Source organism: Lontra canadensis, unplaced genomic scaffold, assembly GCF_010015895.1.
Source record: "Lontra canadensis isolate GAN:19392208 unplaced genomic scaffold, GSC_riverotter_1.0 scaffold47, whole genome shotgun sequence".
Classification (NCBI taxonomy): domain Eukaryota; kingdom Metazoa; phylum Chordata; class Mammalia; order Carnivora; family Mustelidae; genus Lontra; species Lontra canadensis.
Window position 1 is genome coordinate 10,923,501 of NW_022631041.1, and position 16,046 is coordinate 10,939,546.

General features: G+C 40.7%; 1 protein-coding gene and 1 pseudogene across 1 annotated transcript in view; one reads left to right on the top strand and one right to left on the bottom strand.

Moving 5' to 3' along the window:
* LATS1 (large tumor suppressor kinase 1) overlaps nt 1–9,962 on the bottom strand; it is a 52,004-nt gene extending 42,042 nt beyond the window's left edge. Inside the window, exon 1 of the mRNA XM_032873158.1 lies at nt 9,907–9,962. The gene's annotated coding sequence lies outside the window, so the exon portion shown is untranslated. The remainder of the gene's footprint in view (nt 1–9,906) is intronic.
* LOC116876701 lies at nt 9,727–10,333 on the top strand (annotated as a pseudogene).
* The last annotated feature ends 5,713 nt before the right edge of the window (nt 10,334–16,046 follow it).

Consider the following 16,046-nt stretch of genomic DNA (forward strand, 5'->3'; position numbering starts at 1 on the left):
TGTCCCTTAAAGTCAATATTTAAAGAAATGTCGCCATCTCCAAAGCAGAGAAGTTCTGGAACAGCAGACAGTGCACATAGCTAATTTGACCATAAATAAAAGGTGAAATTCCCTTGTCATTTCCACTCCAGTGTGTGTTTATAAGTAGGCTCCACCCCAAGCATGGAGCCCAATGTGGGGTTTGAACTCATAACCCTGAGATGGAGACCTAAGCTTAGATAAAGATCTGACACTTAACTGACTGAGCCACCCATGTGCCTCCAACTGTGTTATTTTCATTGGCAACATCACATATGGTTGAATCTAGATCCTTGATTGTCAAAATGTCTTCAAAAAGATTCTACTACCATGCAGCATTATGTACTCAGGAACTGTCATCCAATAGGCAATGCAATTAAAGGTATAAAGAACTGCCAAATTTAGGTGAGATCACAGAATTTTCAGAGGTAGGAGAGATTCATGAAGTACATACACATCAAAGTCGTTTGAGTTATCACCATCAAATGTTTAATTTCCAGCAATAACTCACTTAGCTAAGAAAAAAATAGTTTAAGCAAAGACAAGACAAAATCAGTATTCTTCAATATACCTCAAAATTATATACTCAATTATAAAAACAATAAAAGTGGCATGTCACCATGTTATGTGTTAACTACCCCAAAGCCCAAAGCAATCCAGCCTTATTCACATTCAGAATTTCTTCTGAATGTGAATAAGGCTGAGATTCAAACTTTTTTGCCACCAAAAAAATGAAAAAGGTATACAATTTACTGGATAAATGTATACTATTGAAGGTTAATAAAAAACTATGTTTAGGGGCACATGACTGGGTCAGTCAGTGGAGCACATGACTCTCAATCTCGGGATTTAAGTTTAAGCTCCACGATGGGTACAGAGATCACTTAATTTAAAAAATGTTTTAAGAAATATTATTGAGGGGCCTGGGTGGCTCAGTCATTAAGCATCTGCCTTTGGCTCAGGTCATGATCCTAGGGTCCTGAGATCGATCCCGCATTGGATTCCCTACTCGGTGGGAGGCCTGCTTCTCCATCTCGAACTCCCCCTGCTTATGTTCCCTCTCTGTCAGTTAAACGGATAAAATCTTTGGAAAAAAATATATATTATTGAAAAAATTAACTATGGGGCATCTGGGTGCCTCAGGCAGATAACTGTCTGCCTCCCTCTCTGGTCCTGATCCCAGTGTTCTGGGATTAAGCCCCACGTCAGGCTCCACATTCAGCAGGGAACCTGCTTCTCCTTCTCTCCCTCCCTCTGTCCCTTCCCCCGTTTGTGCTCTCTTGCTCACTTGCTGTCTCAAATAAATAAATAAAATCTATTTTGAAAAAAGGAAAAAATTGACTATAAAAAACAACTATGTGGGACGCCTGGGTGGCTCAGTTGGTTGGACGACTGCCTTCAGCTCAGGTCATGATCCCGGGGTCCCGGGATCGAGTCCCACATCGGGCTCCCAGCTCCATGGGGAGTCTCTTCTCCCTCTGACCTTCTCCTCGCTCATGCTCTCTCTCACTGTCTTGCTTTCAAATAAATAAATAAAATCTTTAAAAAAAAAAACAAACCAACTATGCTTCTTTTACTTTCCCTGAAATACTGTTACTAAACAGATGGTTTTAGACTTACCGTTCAGAATTTCTTGAAACTGAGAAAATATAACAATGCAACCTTATTTTTCTAAGTAACTAAATAATGAATTACATCATGTATATGTACCATAATTTATCTATCCCCTACTCATGGGCATTTAGGTTGTTTCCAATTTTTGCTATTATGTTTCAAACACTGGTAACTTTAATTATACTGGTAATATCCTAGTTCTGAGGATGGGTGGTGAGTTCACAATTTTTTTTTATTATGATCATAGCTTACATGTATATAACATATTCCTTGTAAATACCGAAATTAGTTCATTAAAAAATGTGACAATAAAAATTGCTGTCCACACATTGTTGAGCACTTCCTTTAAGATAAATTCCCAGGCACTGCGTGGCTTAGTTGGTTAGTGTATGACTCTGGATCTCAGCTCAGGTCTTGATCTCAGGACTGTTCAAAACCCATGTTGGGCTCTATACTGGGCATGGAGCCTACTTAAAAAAAATAAATAAATAAATAAAGTAAAATAAAAATAAATTCCCAGAACTGGAATTACTGCATCAAAGAGAATACACATAGGCATATCTATTTTTATTTGGCTTCTCTTTACTGTTTCAGATACCTTTTTTTTTTTTTAAACAAACTGAAGGCCTGTGACAACCCTGCTTTGAACAAATCTATTGACGCCATTTTTCCAGTAGTATTTGCAAACTTCATCTCTCTGTGCCATATTTTGGTAAATCTTGAAGTATTTCAAAACTTTTCATTATTATTATATTTGTTATCATGATCTGTGATTGGTGATAGCTGATGTTATTACTGTAACTGATTTGGTACACCATGAACTGCACCTATACAAGATAGCAAATTTGATAAATGTAGCTGTTCTAAATGTTCCACCAACCAGTTGTCCCCCAGTCTCCTCAGGTATCCCTAGTCCCTGAGACACAACAACACTGAAATTAGTAACCCTATTAATAACCTTATAATGGCGTCTAAGTGTTCAAGTAAAAGGAAGATTTGCAGGTCTCTTGCTTTAAATCAAAGCTAAAAACGATTAAGCATATTGAAGAAGGCATGTCAAAAGCTGACAAGCCAAAAGGTAGGCCTCCTGTGCCAGTTAGCTAAGTTGTGAATGCAAAGGAAAAGATTTTTGTTTTATTTTTTTTTTAAGATTTACGTATGTATGTATTTATTTAGTTTCAAATATTTTATTTATTTGACAGACAGAGAGAGATCACAAGTAGGTAGAGAGGCAGGCAGAGAGAGAGGGGGAAGCAGGCTCCCCACCAAGCAGAGAGCCTGATGCAGGGCCAGATCTCAGGACCCTGAGATCATGACCCGAGCTGAAGGCAGAGGTTGGACCCACTGAGCCACCCAGGCGCCCCTGTTTTATGAATGTATTTTAAAGAAAAAGAGTGAAAATGCAAGCGGAGGTAAGGGCAGAGGTAAAGAATCTTTCAGGCCGACTCCCCACTGATGAAGAGTTTTGGTGGGGCTGGATCCCACGTCCTATGAGATCATGACCTGATCAAGAGTCAGACACCCAACTGAGCCACCCAGACAACCCAAGAAAAATTCTTTTAAGATTTTTTATTTATTAATTTGAGACAGAGAGATACAGAGAGAGAGAGCATGAGCAGGGGGGAGAGGCAGAGGGAGACGGAGAAGCTGACTCCCCACTGAGCAGGGAGCCCAACGACAACGTGGGGCCCGATCCCAGGACCCTGGGTTCATGACTTGACTGAAGGCAGACACTTAACCATCTGAGCCCCCCAGGTGCACCCCCAGGAAAAGTTCTTAAAGGAAATTAAAAGTGCTACTCCAGCAGTGCCTGACTGACTCAGTTGGTAGAGCATGTGACTCTCGATCTCAGGGTTGTTAAGTTTGAGCCCTACGATGGATATAGAGAGTACTTGAAAATAAAAATCTTTAAAATAGAAAAATAATAAATAAAAGTGCTACTCGAATGAATGCATGAATGATTAAAAAAGTGAAATGCCCTTACTGCTGATGTAAGTTTCGGTGGTTTGTGTAACAGATCAAAACGAGCCACAACATTACCATAAGCCAAAGCCTAATCCAGAGCATGGCCCTCCCTAACTCTCTCCAATTCTGGGAAGACAGAGAGGTAAAGACTGCAGAAGAAAAGTCTGAAGCTAGCAGAGGTAGATTCTTGAGATTTAGAGAAAAAAGCCATTCCCATAACATAAAGTGCAAGGTGAAACAGCCAAGTACCAATTTAGAAGGTGCATCAAGTTATCTAGAAAATCTAGCTAAGATAATTAAGAAAGGGGTTCCACAAAATAACAGGCTTCCAGTGTAGGTGAAACAGCCTCTATTGGAAGAAAATGCCATTTGGCCTTTCACAGCCACTGAGAAGTCAATGCCGGGCTTCAAAGCTTCAAAGGACAAGCCAACTCTCTTGTTAGAGGCTAATGCAGCTAGTAACTTTAAGATGAAGCCAATGTTATGTTCATTTACCATTCCAAAAATCCTAGGGCCCTTAACAGTTACACTAAATCTACTCTGCTTCTGCTTTATAAATGCAACAATAATGCCTGGATGACAGAACATCTGTTTACAACATGGTTTACTGAATACTTTAAGCCCATTGTTGAGATCTACTGCTCAGAAAAAAAGATTCCTTTCAAAATATTACTGTTCATTGACAATGTATCTGGTCACGCATGAGCTCTGATGGAGATGTACAATGAGATTTACATTGTTTTCATGCTTGCTAACACAACATCTATTCTGCAGTCCATGTATTCCGAGGTTATTTCAACTTTCAAGTCTCATTATTTAAGAAATACATTTCATAAAGCTATAGGTGCCATACACAGCGATTCCTCTGATATATCTGGGTAAAGTAAGCCAAAAACCTTCTGGAACGATTCATCATTCCAGATGCCATTAAGAACATTCATAATTCATGGGAAGAGGTCAAAATAGCAGCATTATGAGGAGTGTGAAAGAAGCTGATTCTAACCCTTATGGATGATGTTGAGGGGTTCAAGACTTCAGTGGAGGAGTAACTACAGATGTGATGAGACTTCATAACAAAACTCTTATGAATGAGGGGTTGTTTCTTCTGGATGAGCAAAGAAAGTTTCTCAAGATGGAATCTACTGCTGGTGAAGATGCTGTGAAGATTGCTGAAGTGACAACAAAGGATTTAGAATATTATATAAACTTAAGGAGTTTCTTAACTTAGTTAAGAAAGCAGCGGCAAGCTTTGAATGGACTGGCTCCAATATAAATACTGAAAGAAGTTCTACTGTGGTTAAAATGTTATCAAACAGCTTTGTGTGCTACAGAGAAATTGTTCATGAAAGGAATAGTTGAGGGATATAGCAAACGTCACTGGTGTCTTATTTTAAGAAACTGCCACATCCCCCCTAACCTTCAGCAACCACCACCCTGATCAGTCAGCAGCCATCAACATGGAGGCAAGACCTTCTACCAGCAAAAAAATTATGACTTGCTAAAAGCTCAGATGATGGTTAGCATTTTTTAGCAGTAACATATTTTTAAATTAGGATGTATTTATTATCTTTTTAGACATAATTCTATCGCACTATCAGTAGACTACAGTATAGTGTAAACATGACTCTTACATGCACTGGGAAACCAAAAAATTCATTCGACTTGCTTTATTACAATATCTGTTTTATTGCAGTGGTCTCGAACTAAACCCGCAATATCTCCAAGATGTGCTCATATTTAAAATACTGACATCTGAATGGCTAAAATCAAGAACACAAGGAACAACAAATGTTGGTGAGGATGTGCAGCAAAAGGAACCCTCTTGCACTGTTGGTGGGAATGCAAACTGGCACAGCCACTGTGGAAAACAGTTCCTCAAAATGTTAAAAATGGAACTACCCTTAGATCTAGTAACTGCACTACTGGGTATTTACCCCCAAAATACAAAAACACTAATTCAAAGGGATCCATGCACCCCTATATTTATAGCAGCATCATTTGTAATAGCCAAACTGGAAGCAGCCCAAGCACCCACCAACAGATGAATGGATAAAGATGTAGTGCATACATATGCACTGGAATATTACTCAGCCATAAAAAAGAATGAAATCTTGCCACTTTTAAGGACATGGATGGAGAAATAGACCCTTAATTATAGAGCACTGATGGTTACCAGAGGGGAGGTGAGTGGGGGGATGGGTAAAATAAGTGATAGGGATTAAGGAGTGCACTTGTGGTGATGAGCACTGGATGGTGTATGGAATTGTTGAATCACTATATTATACACCTGAAATATAACACTGTATGTTAACTAAATTGCAGTTTAAAATAAAATACAATTTTTGACAAAGGAAAAAATAATAAAGAGCTATGTCAAAAAATAAAATAAAATAAAATAAAATTCTGACACTTATTGTCAGATTGCCTTCTAGAACGGTGTTTACAATTCCAACCAACCAACAAGATATACTCAACACTGGCAATAATAAATCTTAGTAATCTCTGCTAATTGCAAATGTAAAGATTCAAATTAATAATAAATGAAGAGAAATTTTTTTAAAGATTTTTCTATTTGACAGAGCAATCATAAGTAGGCAGCGAGGCAGGCAGAGAGAGAGGGGGAAGCAGGCTCTCCACTGAGCAGAGAGCCTGATATGGGGCTTGATCCCAGGACCTTGAGATCATGACCTAAGCTGAAGGCAGAGGCTTAACCCACCGAGCCACCGAGGCACCCCAATAAAGAGAGTTTTTAAAAAAGAATTCTTCAAAGCAAAATAGCTTACCAGGAACTCATGTTACATTGGTGTCAGATTAATCTTCCAAATAAATAGTTCTGATCATGTCACTTTCCTACTCTAGAACCCTCAATGACTCCTTTAAATTAGTGGTTAGAGAGCCTTGGAGTCAAGCTGCAGGGTACAAATCCCAGTTCTACCACTAACTGGCTGTGTAATCTGGACAAGCTGTGCCTCAGTTTCTCCATCTTCAAATGTGGGCAATAATGGTCCTATCTAATCAGGTTATTTTGAGCATTATGCTCAAAATACAGTTTAATACAGTTGACCCTTGAACAACACAGGGGTTCGGGTTGTTGACCCCTATGCAGTTCAAAATCTGAGTATAACTTTTGCCTTCCCCAGAACTTAACCATTAAGAGCCTACTGTTGACCAGAAGACTTACTGTTAACACAGTTAACACATGTTAACACAGTTAACATATACTTTGTATAAGTATTATACTCTGTATTCCTACAAAACATCTTTTTCTTAGTTTATTTCAGTATTTCTAGGTTATCCAATTCATCCGTGAGGTTTTTTTTTTTAATTTTATCTATTTATTTGACACAGAGAGAAATCACAAGTAGGCAGAGAGGCTGGCTGGGGTGGGGGGTGCAGACTCCCTGCTGAGCAGAGAGCCTGATGTGGAACTCGATCCCAGGACCCTGAGATCATGACCTGAGCCGAAGACAGCGGCTTAACCCACTGAGCCACTCAGGCGCCCCTTATCCGTGAGTTTTTTCAAATTGTTGCAAATCTCCAAAAAATTTTCCAATATATTTAATGAAAAAAATCTGTGTATAAGTAGACCCGCACACTTCATATCTGTGTTGGTCAAGGGTCAATTGCGTATGTCAAATATTTAGAATAAATGCCCAACTCAATAATGTCATTTATCTTATCTCTTTTCACTATCCTACCCAGCCTCTCCCCAGTGTACCTTATACTCTAATCAAGCCAAATTACTTGATCTCTGCTTTTGTATCTGTGCTATTCTGTCTTGTGCTTTTCTACCTTCATGTCCTTACTCATTCAGTTTCTTGGGAGAGCTCCTGCCATATCTCATCTTGTAGAAATTATACCCAACTTTTAAGGTGCCATTCACATGCCATCTTCACAAAGATTTCACTGACCTGCCTGTTTGTTATCCTTCTCTGAATTGTAAAGGCACTTTGCATGGTCAAACAAAACCTATGTTTTTGCCCTACTCTTGCAGTTGTTTCATTTTTCCTACTAGATTACAGATTCAGAGAGAATAGGGTATCTTAAATATATATATCCCCCCATACACACTCCAGATGAAGAAATGGATCTAGACCAAGTTCACACAGCCAACTGGAGGTCACACTAGAAACAGAATCCGCACATCCTGAACTAGCCCAGTGCTCTTCTCATCAGAACATGCATCTTAATATTTTAATATTTTTTTTTTTAAAGATTTTATTTATTTATTTGATAGATCACAAGCAGGCAGAGAGGCAGGCAGAGAGAGAGGAGGAAGCAGGCTCCCTGCCGAGCAGAGAGCCCGATGCGGGGCTCGATCCCAGGACTCCGAGATCATGACCTGAGCCGAAGGCAGCGGCTTAACCCACTGAGCCACCCAGGTGCCCCTCAGAACATGCATCTTGAGTTTCCTAAAGGCAGGGATCATGACTCATTCTTTTAAGGAACATTTAAATTGGTTAGACTGAGCAGACAAAACCTCCATTTCTTTGAAACTTCAGACCTTTATCAAATATGCAAATGTCAACAAACCCAAACAATTTTTGGTTATTCAACTTGGGGAAAAACCAGGTACCATTACTTAAAAGGATTTCAAAGTGTTACCTTGGGTTGACTTAGGTTTATAAAAAAGGATGGCCTGTCTCAATGCTTTGACTAAGTTCCGAGAATAGCAACAGTAGTAGTATGTATTGTTTTTCAGCAGCATATAGTCTCAGTTGTTTAGACAGCAATATTCAAGACTCTCTTGCTTACTGATGACATTTTCTTCACTTTGCTTCCTACAAAGCTGATAAAAAGTGAAAACTACCACTATATTTTATCTTGTGCTGAAAAATGATTGCTATTTCTACTTGATAAAATTGTTGTTCAATGACTAAATAACTTTGTGGTCTACAAAAAAACCACTAATCTAAATATAACATCTAGAATGAAAACTAAATAATCAGAGTTGGATCTATTCCAAGGCTATAAGTTATACAGAGTAACAAGGACTAGCATTAAAAACAAAACAACCTATAGAAGAAAACAGATATCATACCCCCCCCAAAAAACCCTACAATTTTTTCATACCAAAAAAAATTGTAGAAGTATTTGTTTATTTGCTTTTGGAAAGAGGCAAGGCAATTCAATAGGTATTCAGGCACAGAAAGATTGTGCCTTCCCCAGCCTGTGCCACGATCTAGTTTCTTGCAGCAGCAGCTGATCGGAGGAACACAATGCTACTTCTTTTACTGTTAAATCAATCAAATTCCTCCACTGCCTTAGGGAATCAACTAGCTCATTTTACCTGCCTACAAACTCATTAAAGGAAAGAAATAACCTTACTTAAATCACAAATGTAGCTATCTTAGCAAAGAACATTCATTCCAATTATAATTTTCTACCTTTTCTTCCTCATGGAGTCTGATAAAGAATTTTAATTTTCAATAAATAATCCATAAAGGCCTGACAAACTTCATGATCCTGGGTGAACTGACACAACATTTGTGTGTGAGACTCTATTTATTTACTTATTTTTCACTAGTTTTAGGAATAACTTCTACACAACGATATATATATATATTAAGTCACAGTAACATATGGGGTGACAAACATTAAACTTTGTTCTCTTAGAAAATAACTTTCAATTGGAGAAGTCAGAGAATGGGGTTAAATCAAATCACTGCGGAGTCATTCTTCGCGATCCAAGTTTTGTTTTGAAGTTACAACAAGTAATATTCCTTTCCTTTTCTTTCCCTCATTTTATTTAGGTACACATTCCTACCCCATAAAAATCCTTCCGTCCCTGCTACCCCTCTTAGCTTATGAACAGTAAGCTAACATTACATTGGACTGGAAACAGAAATTCCCAGGCTTTCTTCAAGGTAAATCCAGCATCGAGTCTCTCTGGGATGCAAAGAACTGCAATTTTCTTTCAGAACCACCTTTCACTTTTCTTCCTTCCTAAACAATGACCGGTCCCTGTTCGGGTAAGGGTGAAAGCGGGACACTCCGCGCAAAGCCACTACCTACCCAAACTCTCCCCAAGCCAACCTGCACTTCCAAGGCGGCGATGCCTGCAGCTCTTCTTTCAGCCCCGGGCGCGGCCAACCCTCGCTTCCCCAGGGCAGGGCTCAGCTCAGGTCCATGCAACTAGCCAAATCAGGCCCGCACCGGGCCGACTCGGCCCGGCCCGCCCGCCGGTCCACAGGAGCCTCTGGACCCCAGCCAGCGGCGCTGGGCGTGGGCCCCGGCGGCCACCGCCCCGCCAACTCCGGCTCGGGAGGAGAGAGTGCGCCCCACCCGCTACACCAGCCCCAGACCTACCTGCAGGGGAGAGCAGGGCTCCTGGACAGCGGCCACGGGCCCAAGGACAGTAGCCCAGGCGACTGGAGCCCGTCCCAGAGACCCCAGGTATCCCTGGTGGGGCAGGGCGGAGAGAGACGTCGGGGGGCTGCCGCGGGCCAGCGCGGCCCGTCGCGGGGGTCGCGAGGACCTGGCTCTCCCCTCAACACCAGTCCGCCGCCGCCGCCGCCATTTTGCCTTCCACTTGGTGTCGCCGCCGCACTCCGCCGCAGGTTTCCCGGATGTAGGCATTTCCCGGCGTCGCTTGCGCGGGGGCCGAGGACTGGGGGCTTCTGATCGCTCGGCCGCCAGCGGCCCGAGCGCCGCTTGCGGCCTCCCACCTTCCGTGGGTTGTCCTCTCCTCAGCGTTGTTGGCGAGCGTCGCCCCCGCCTGGCGCTGACCCGGTGACTCGCCCCGGCTCGTGGGATCGGGCTTTCCCCCTTCCAAGTCCACTCGTTTGAGAGTCTGTCTCTCTCTCTTTGAATTGAGCTCTTTCTGTGCACGGAAAGAGAATAAGACGCGCAATAAGGAGTTTAATTCTCAGAACGAAACGTCAGTGATTTGCTCTGAAACCTGGCTGTGGGCGCTAGGATCGAGATTTCTAGAGGCTTTGAAATGAATTGAGTTTTGCTTAGCGCTCTCCCTGAATAAGTCTGTAGTTAAGTGTTCGCTGAATCAGCCAGCTTAATATATTCTTGAGCCAGGAAGGGTTAACAGAGTTTGGAGATTTTTAACCTGTCAACCGAATCGGTAGACGGGGAAGTCATTATTGCCATAACTGGAATAACGGCGAATGCCAGAAGGGGTTTTATTTTCTGCTAAGTTGAATTAGAAGTTTGGGATGGGATCATTGGGTTTATGGTGTTTGAAAGTACCATATACCCTTTGTAAAGCGAGCCTTTGCCACATTTGCCTCTAGAAAATAGTGTTTTCAACCATCTTTCTTTCTTTTAGATTTGTTAAAAAAAATTATTTGATACACAGAGAGAGAGACAGCGAAAGAGGGAATACAAGCAGGGGTAGTGGGCTTCCAAGCAGGCTTCCCACTGAGTAGGGAGTCCAGTTCGGGGCTTGATCCCAAGACCCTGGGATCATGACCTGAGCTGAAGGAAGATGCTTAAGGACTGAGCCACCCAGGCGCCCCTAGATTTTATTTTTTTAAGTAATCTCTACTCCCAAATGGGGCTGGAACTCACAACTGGAAGATCCAAGAGTCACAGGCTCCACCGACTGAGCCAGCCAGGAGCCCCTCAAACCTCTTTTCATTCTTCTACTAGAGACTAACTATAAAAATTTTCTTCAAATTAAGGTTCATGATGTTAAATTAGGTACCGGCCATTGTATCCTGAAGTTCAAATGTGAAAACCTCTTTTAAAAGATTCCATTCCAAGAGCACTTGGTTGAAACTCTGTAAGCACAGGCAAAGATTGTAGAAGATAGTGTATGGGGACGCCTGTGTGGCTCAGTCTTTAGGGGCCTGCCTTGAGCTCAGGTCATGATCCCAGGATCCTGGAATCAAGCCCCACATCAGGCTCCCTGCTCCTCGGGAAGCCTGCTTCTCCCTCTCCCACTCCCCCTGCTGGTTCCTCTCTCACTGTGTCTCTGTCAAATAAAATAGCCCTAGCTCTTACTTCCGTCAACTGCAGAACTAAGTAACCTTTGGGGACCCTTTCAGCCTTAAAATTATATGAACCTAATATGTTCACAGGCCTGCTAGCCCTTTCCAGAAGGATTATGTATCTGAAAAAGCATACTGTTCCCCAAATCTTGTCACCTCTGTCACCATCCAGGGGACTTCTTTATGTAAGCTCTTAATTCTAAGCCTAAAGTCAGGTATCTCCAGGTATCTCCATAAACTACTGTTCTGGGGAAATTTCCTAGATAATTCAAGTTCAGTGAATTGCTCGTCTGGGACTGGAGGTTTAACTCCAATGAAGCAGGGGGAGAGAAGAGCAGGAAAAGAGAGAAGGAATGATCAGGAAAGATGAAGCAATCCCCAAGATGAAAAGCAGCTGAGATTGGGGATTGAGGGTAGGTGAAAGAGCAAGGGAAGTGCTTACTAAGGCTGATGGATGTCTCTGAATGGCAGTGCCTATCACTGCATTTGAAGGGCTTTGTGTTGGTGTGATGGAAAACCTTCGGTCCAGTTTCAACCTACTCAACTTTTCAATGCTTCATGGAAATGGGGACTTCGGATTTCATTTCGCTTTTTATCAACAGATGTAGGCTCCAAATTTCATGCTTGGGTGACAGGAGGAACAGGGGCAGCAAATATGGAAGAAGTCTGAAGAGCAATGTGGCCCTGAGAATGTTAAGTTCCTCCCTCAGTTTTAGGGAAAGGCTATAGACTATGAGCAGCCCATATTTAAGGGTGAAAATTGTGTTCTACGTCTTTTTGGGCAGAGAATTTACATAAATCAGATGGAATTCTGAGATTTGTCTCTTCTCCATTTTTTTTTAAACATTCATATCAATGTGGACTCATGGATTTTTATTTTATGGTTTGAGTAATTTATTTTGTTGATCAAATTGTTCCAGCTTTCACTATGGGGAGCTCTTCCAGTTGAACTGGCTTCTGTGTCCCTTTGACATGCCATCTTCCCCATTATTATACCTTTTGGAATCATTATTTTTAAAGAACTCCTTTAAGGGGCACCTGGGTGGCTAAGGTAGATAAGCATCTGATTCTTGGTCTGAGCTCAGGTCTTGATCTCAGGGTCATGAGTTAAACCACCACATTGGGCTCCATGCTGAGTGCAGAGCCTACTTAAAAAAAATTTTTTTTAAACTCCCTTACTTTCTGACAGTACAAGATGCTTCAAGCTATCTTATATATTCCCTGTTCCTTCAAGAAGTCCTTTTTCCTTTTTTTGGAGAAGGGTATTAGAAACCAAATCTGGTTTCGGGTATGCTTGTTACTACTGGAGTATCATTATTTGTAGGACAGTTCTTGCTAACAAGTTTTAAAATGTAACTTCCTTCTATACAATGAAGGGGTAAAATCTGTGTTTTGATGAGTTGCAGCTATTATTTTACAGCCTATCACAGTTTAGTTTCTTATGTCCACAGCCTGAACAAAAATCACTTTTTGACAGCTGATGCAATTCTGATGGCTCTGTTAGACTAGTGTGTCAGCTACCGTCCCCCAGAGTCTAGTTACAGCAGTTTGGAACTGAACATTAGTTTATTTTTAATTTTTTTTTTAACCTGATCAGCTGTATTCTACTCATCTACTCTCCCTTCTCACCCTTCCCCTATAGTTTTCTCCCTCCTCATTGATCTAATGGAGCAAAATGTTGGAATTGTTTTGATGTGAAGATAATGGTAGTCTGTTAGTTCTCTACACTGCCACTTAATGTTGTAGTTCAGCTGATACTGTTGAAAGTTTGAATACTTGCTTGGTAGAGTTCAGATGTCCCCAAGTTTCTGATCTGTAAGACTAGAGCAATGCTACTGCTTCAAACCATGTTAACTAGTCTGAGCTGGGTACCATATTGATACCATAAGCTTAAATGAAGGCTTGATATAAACTACACTGGTGGACTTAGTGTTCTTCTTAGTCAAGATTCTAGAATGGATTATTTAAAGGATTATTTCCTTAATACCATGAAATGGAAGTGTTACAAAGGACAAGGAATTTTTCAATTATATAAAATTTTTGATGGGATAGCTATAGCACAGGTATCTCCCCACAGCAGCTTTGTGAACAAGATAAATGGGGCAGAATGTCAGTACATTAGGTTGGTTTATAAAGATTTCAATAACTATAGTCAAATACCAATGGTTCACATGTCACTGATTAATTGGGAGGACTGGAGGAGTGGGCCTAAGCACTTCAGTACATTTATCCTTTTTCCTAACCAATGGATGAGAATGTAGGTCATGCTGGGAAATTCTGAAAATGATTGGCTTCTGAGGAAGACCCTCAAAGGAGATTGTTAGCTCTTTACGGAAATAAGATTTGTCTTTGTTGAACAGGGATTGACCAAATAGTAAGGATCAAAATCATCTGCATTCTCAACACTAGGGGAAGTATAGTATAGTATACATGTGTGGAAAAGGCAAAGGGTTTAATTTCAACTAGTCAGTAGTCTAATTGAGCAAATGTCAGAATATTTAAAATAAACTGAGATAGCATTACAAAGGAATATTGTACCAAGAACCAGGATGGTAAGCTTTCTTAAGTCACCTCTGAGGGAGGCAGATACCACCTGGGAAAGTGTTCATTTTGGAGGTCACACTTTAATGATGGTCTTTGGCAAAAGGAGTATTTGTTTCCCAGGGAAAACAAGATTGTGAGGTTAGTTCAGCTCAGTTTGCACTGCTTCAGTGTTTACCATAGATCAGATACTGTATTAAACATTGTTAATATGATGCTAAGATATGGGTCCTATTTGTTTGGTCCAGTTGAGAAAGGCTGCTTAATATAGCTGTAAGCACAGCACAGGCCCTGCACAATGGGGCTCTTGAAGCAGAGTATAATTTAGCCCAGACTGTCAGAGGCCAGGGAAGTCTTTCTGGGAAAATGACACCTAAAAGGGGGTTGGAAGGTTTGGAATTTAACCGAGAAGGGCAAGCAGGGGTGCCTGGATGGCTCAGGCGGTTGAGCATCTGCCTTTGGCTCTAGGTCATGATCCCAGGGTCCTGGGATTGGGTCCTGCATCGGGCTCCTTGCTTGGTGGGGAGCCTGTTTCCCCTGTTGCTCCCCCTGCTTGTGCTCAATCTGCCTGACAAATAAAATCTTAAAAAAAGAAAAAAATAAGGCAAGTAATGCTGCAAAGAGAGCTTTGCCCATTAGAAACCATTGAAGGGATTTAAAAAGTTTTCCCCAAAAAGCTATGATTATTTAGTTCTGAATATTTGGAAATGTGATGAAGGATTAAATTTTTTCGTGGCTCCCAAGGAAGAGAAATGAAAGCAAATTTGCGTTCAGTAAATTAATTTATTTAGTGAAACCTTATAGTAAAGCACCCCCACATAATGCAAATTCAGTAAACTGAATGGTGATTGGCTGTCTTGCAGTAGGTTCACATGATCATTTCATTAACCCACAATAACATGATTCTACTTTTTTTTATGGGATTGTTTTATATTCCACTCATATACTAAAACCTTGCCGTAATGCTGTATCAAGAAGAGCTGACCAAGAGCTGCACTGGGAAATGGGAAACTTGATCACAATATAGTCTCAAGTACAGGCTGGATGATAATTTGTTGGGAATGCTGTGGAAGTGTGGAAATTTGGGTTAGATAGGCTCTCCAAGGTGCCTTCTACCTCTGTGATCCTGCAGCCCTCAAAAGAAACTATGTGATAGTTTCATGAATAAAGACAGTGATAATGAACAAATTTATAAATTAGGGTTTATTTATCTTCCATAAAGCTTATGTTTCTTACTAAATCTGGCAGAATTCATCAATTGATAAGAAATTTAACACTATTTAAATGTACTTTCTTTTATTCATGATTACAAATACTATTTTTTTTTTCTTTTTGGTTATAAATACTCTTAAAGCAAAGCTTCAAACCTGAAACTTGTTTGCAGCCTAAGTTAATATTCTAAGCCTACACATCTGGCTCCCTCCCTCTACCAATTATTTACTATAACAACCTCGGGAAATTGTATGTATTGCTGCTGAAACCTGAGAAGGGTGCTAACAGCGTATATGAATCCTTTAAACTTTTCAGCAGCATAAAATGTAAATGAAAGCAGAGGTACAAGTTTGCCATTCAGTGTGCATGAAAAATGTGCCCCCCACCCGAGCTAGTCTTCCAGGAGTGACATCAACTCAGTGCCCACCCACAGCAAGGATTTAGCCTACTGAATAGAATGAGAGTATGCCTGGAAAGTAAGGAAAGGGACGCTGAAGCTCAGGCTGCAGCAAGACATTCATATAAAGGGAAGTGAGTCAAAGGAAAATTAATAGCTATTGTTTTTTTATGGAAACCATGTGATTACTACTGGGGAATATATATTCATAAATATAACATGCTATATTTCATTTTAATAAATTCTACACACATTGATAGACAGAAAAGGAAATGAAAAGACTATTAATTGTTTGATATTAAAAGTACTTAAAAATTTCTTTTGACTTTTTTTTCCTGTAACAAATTACTTCT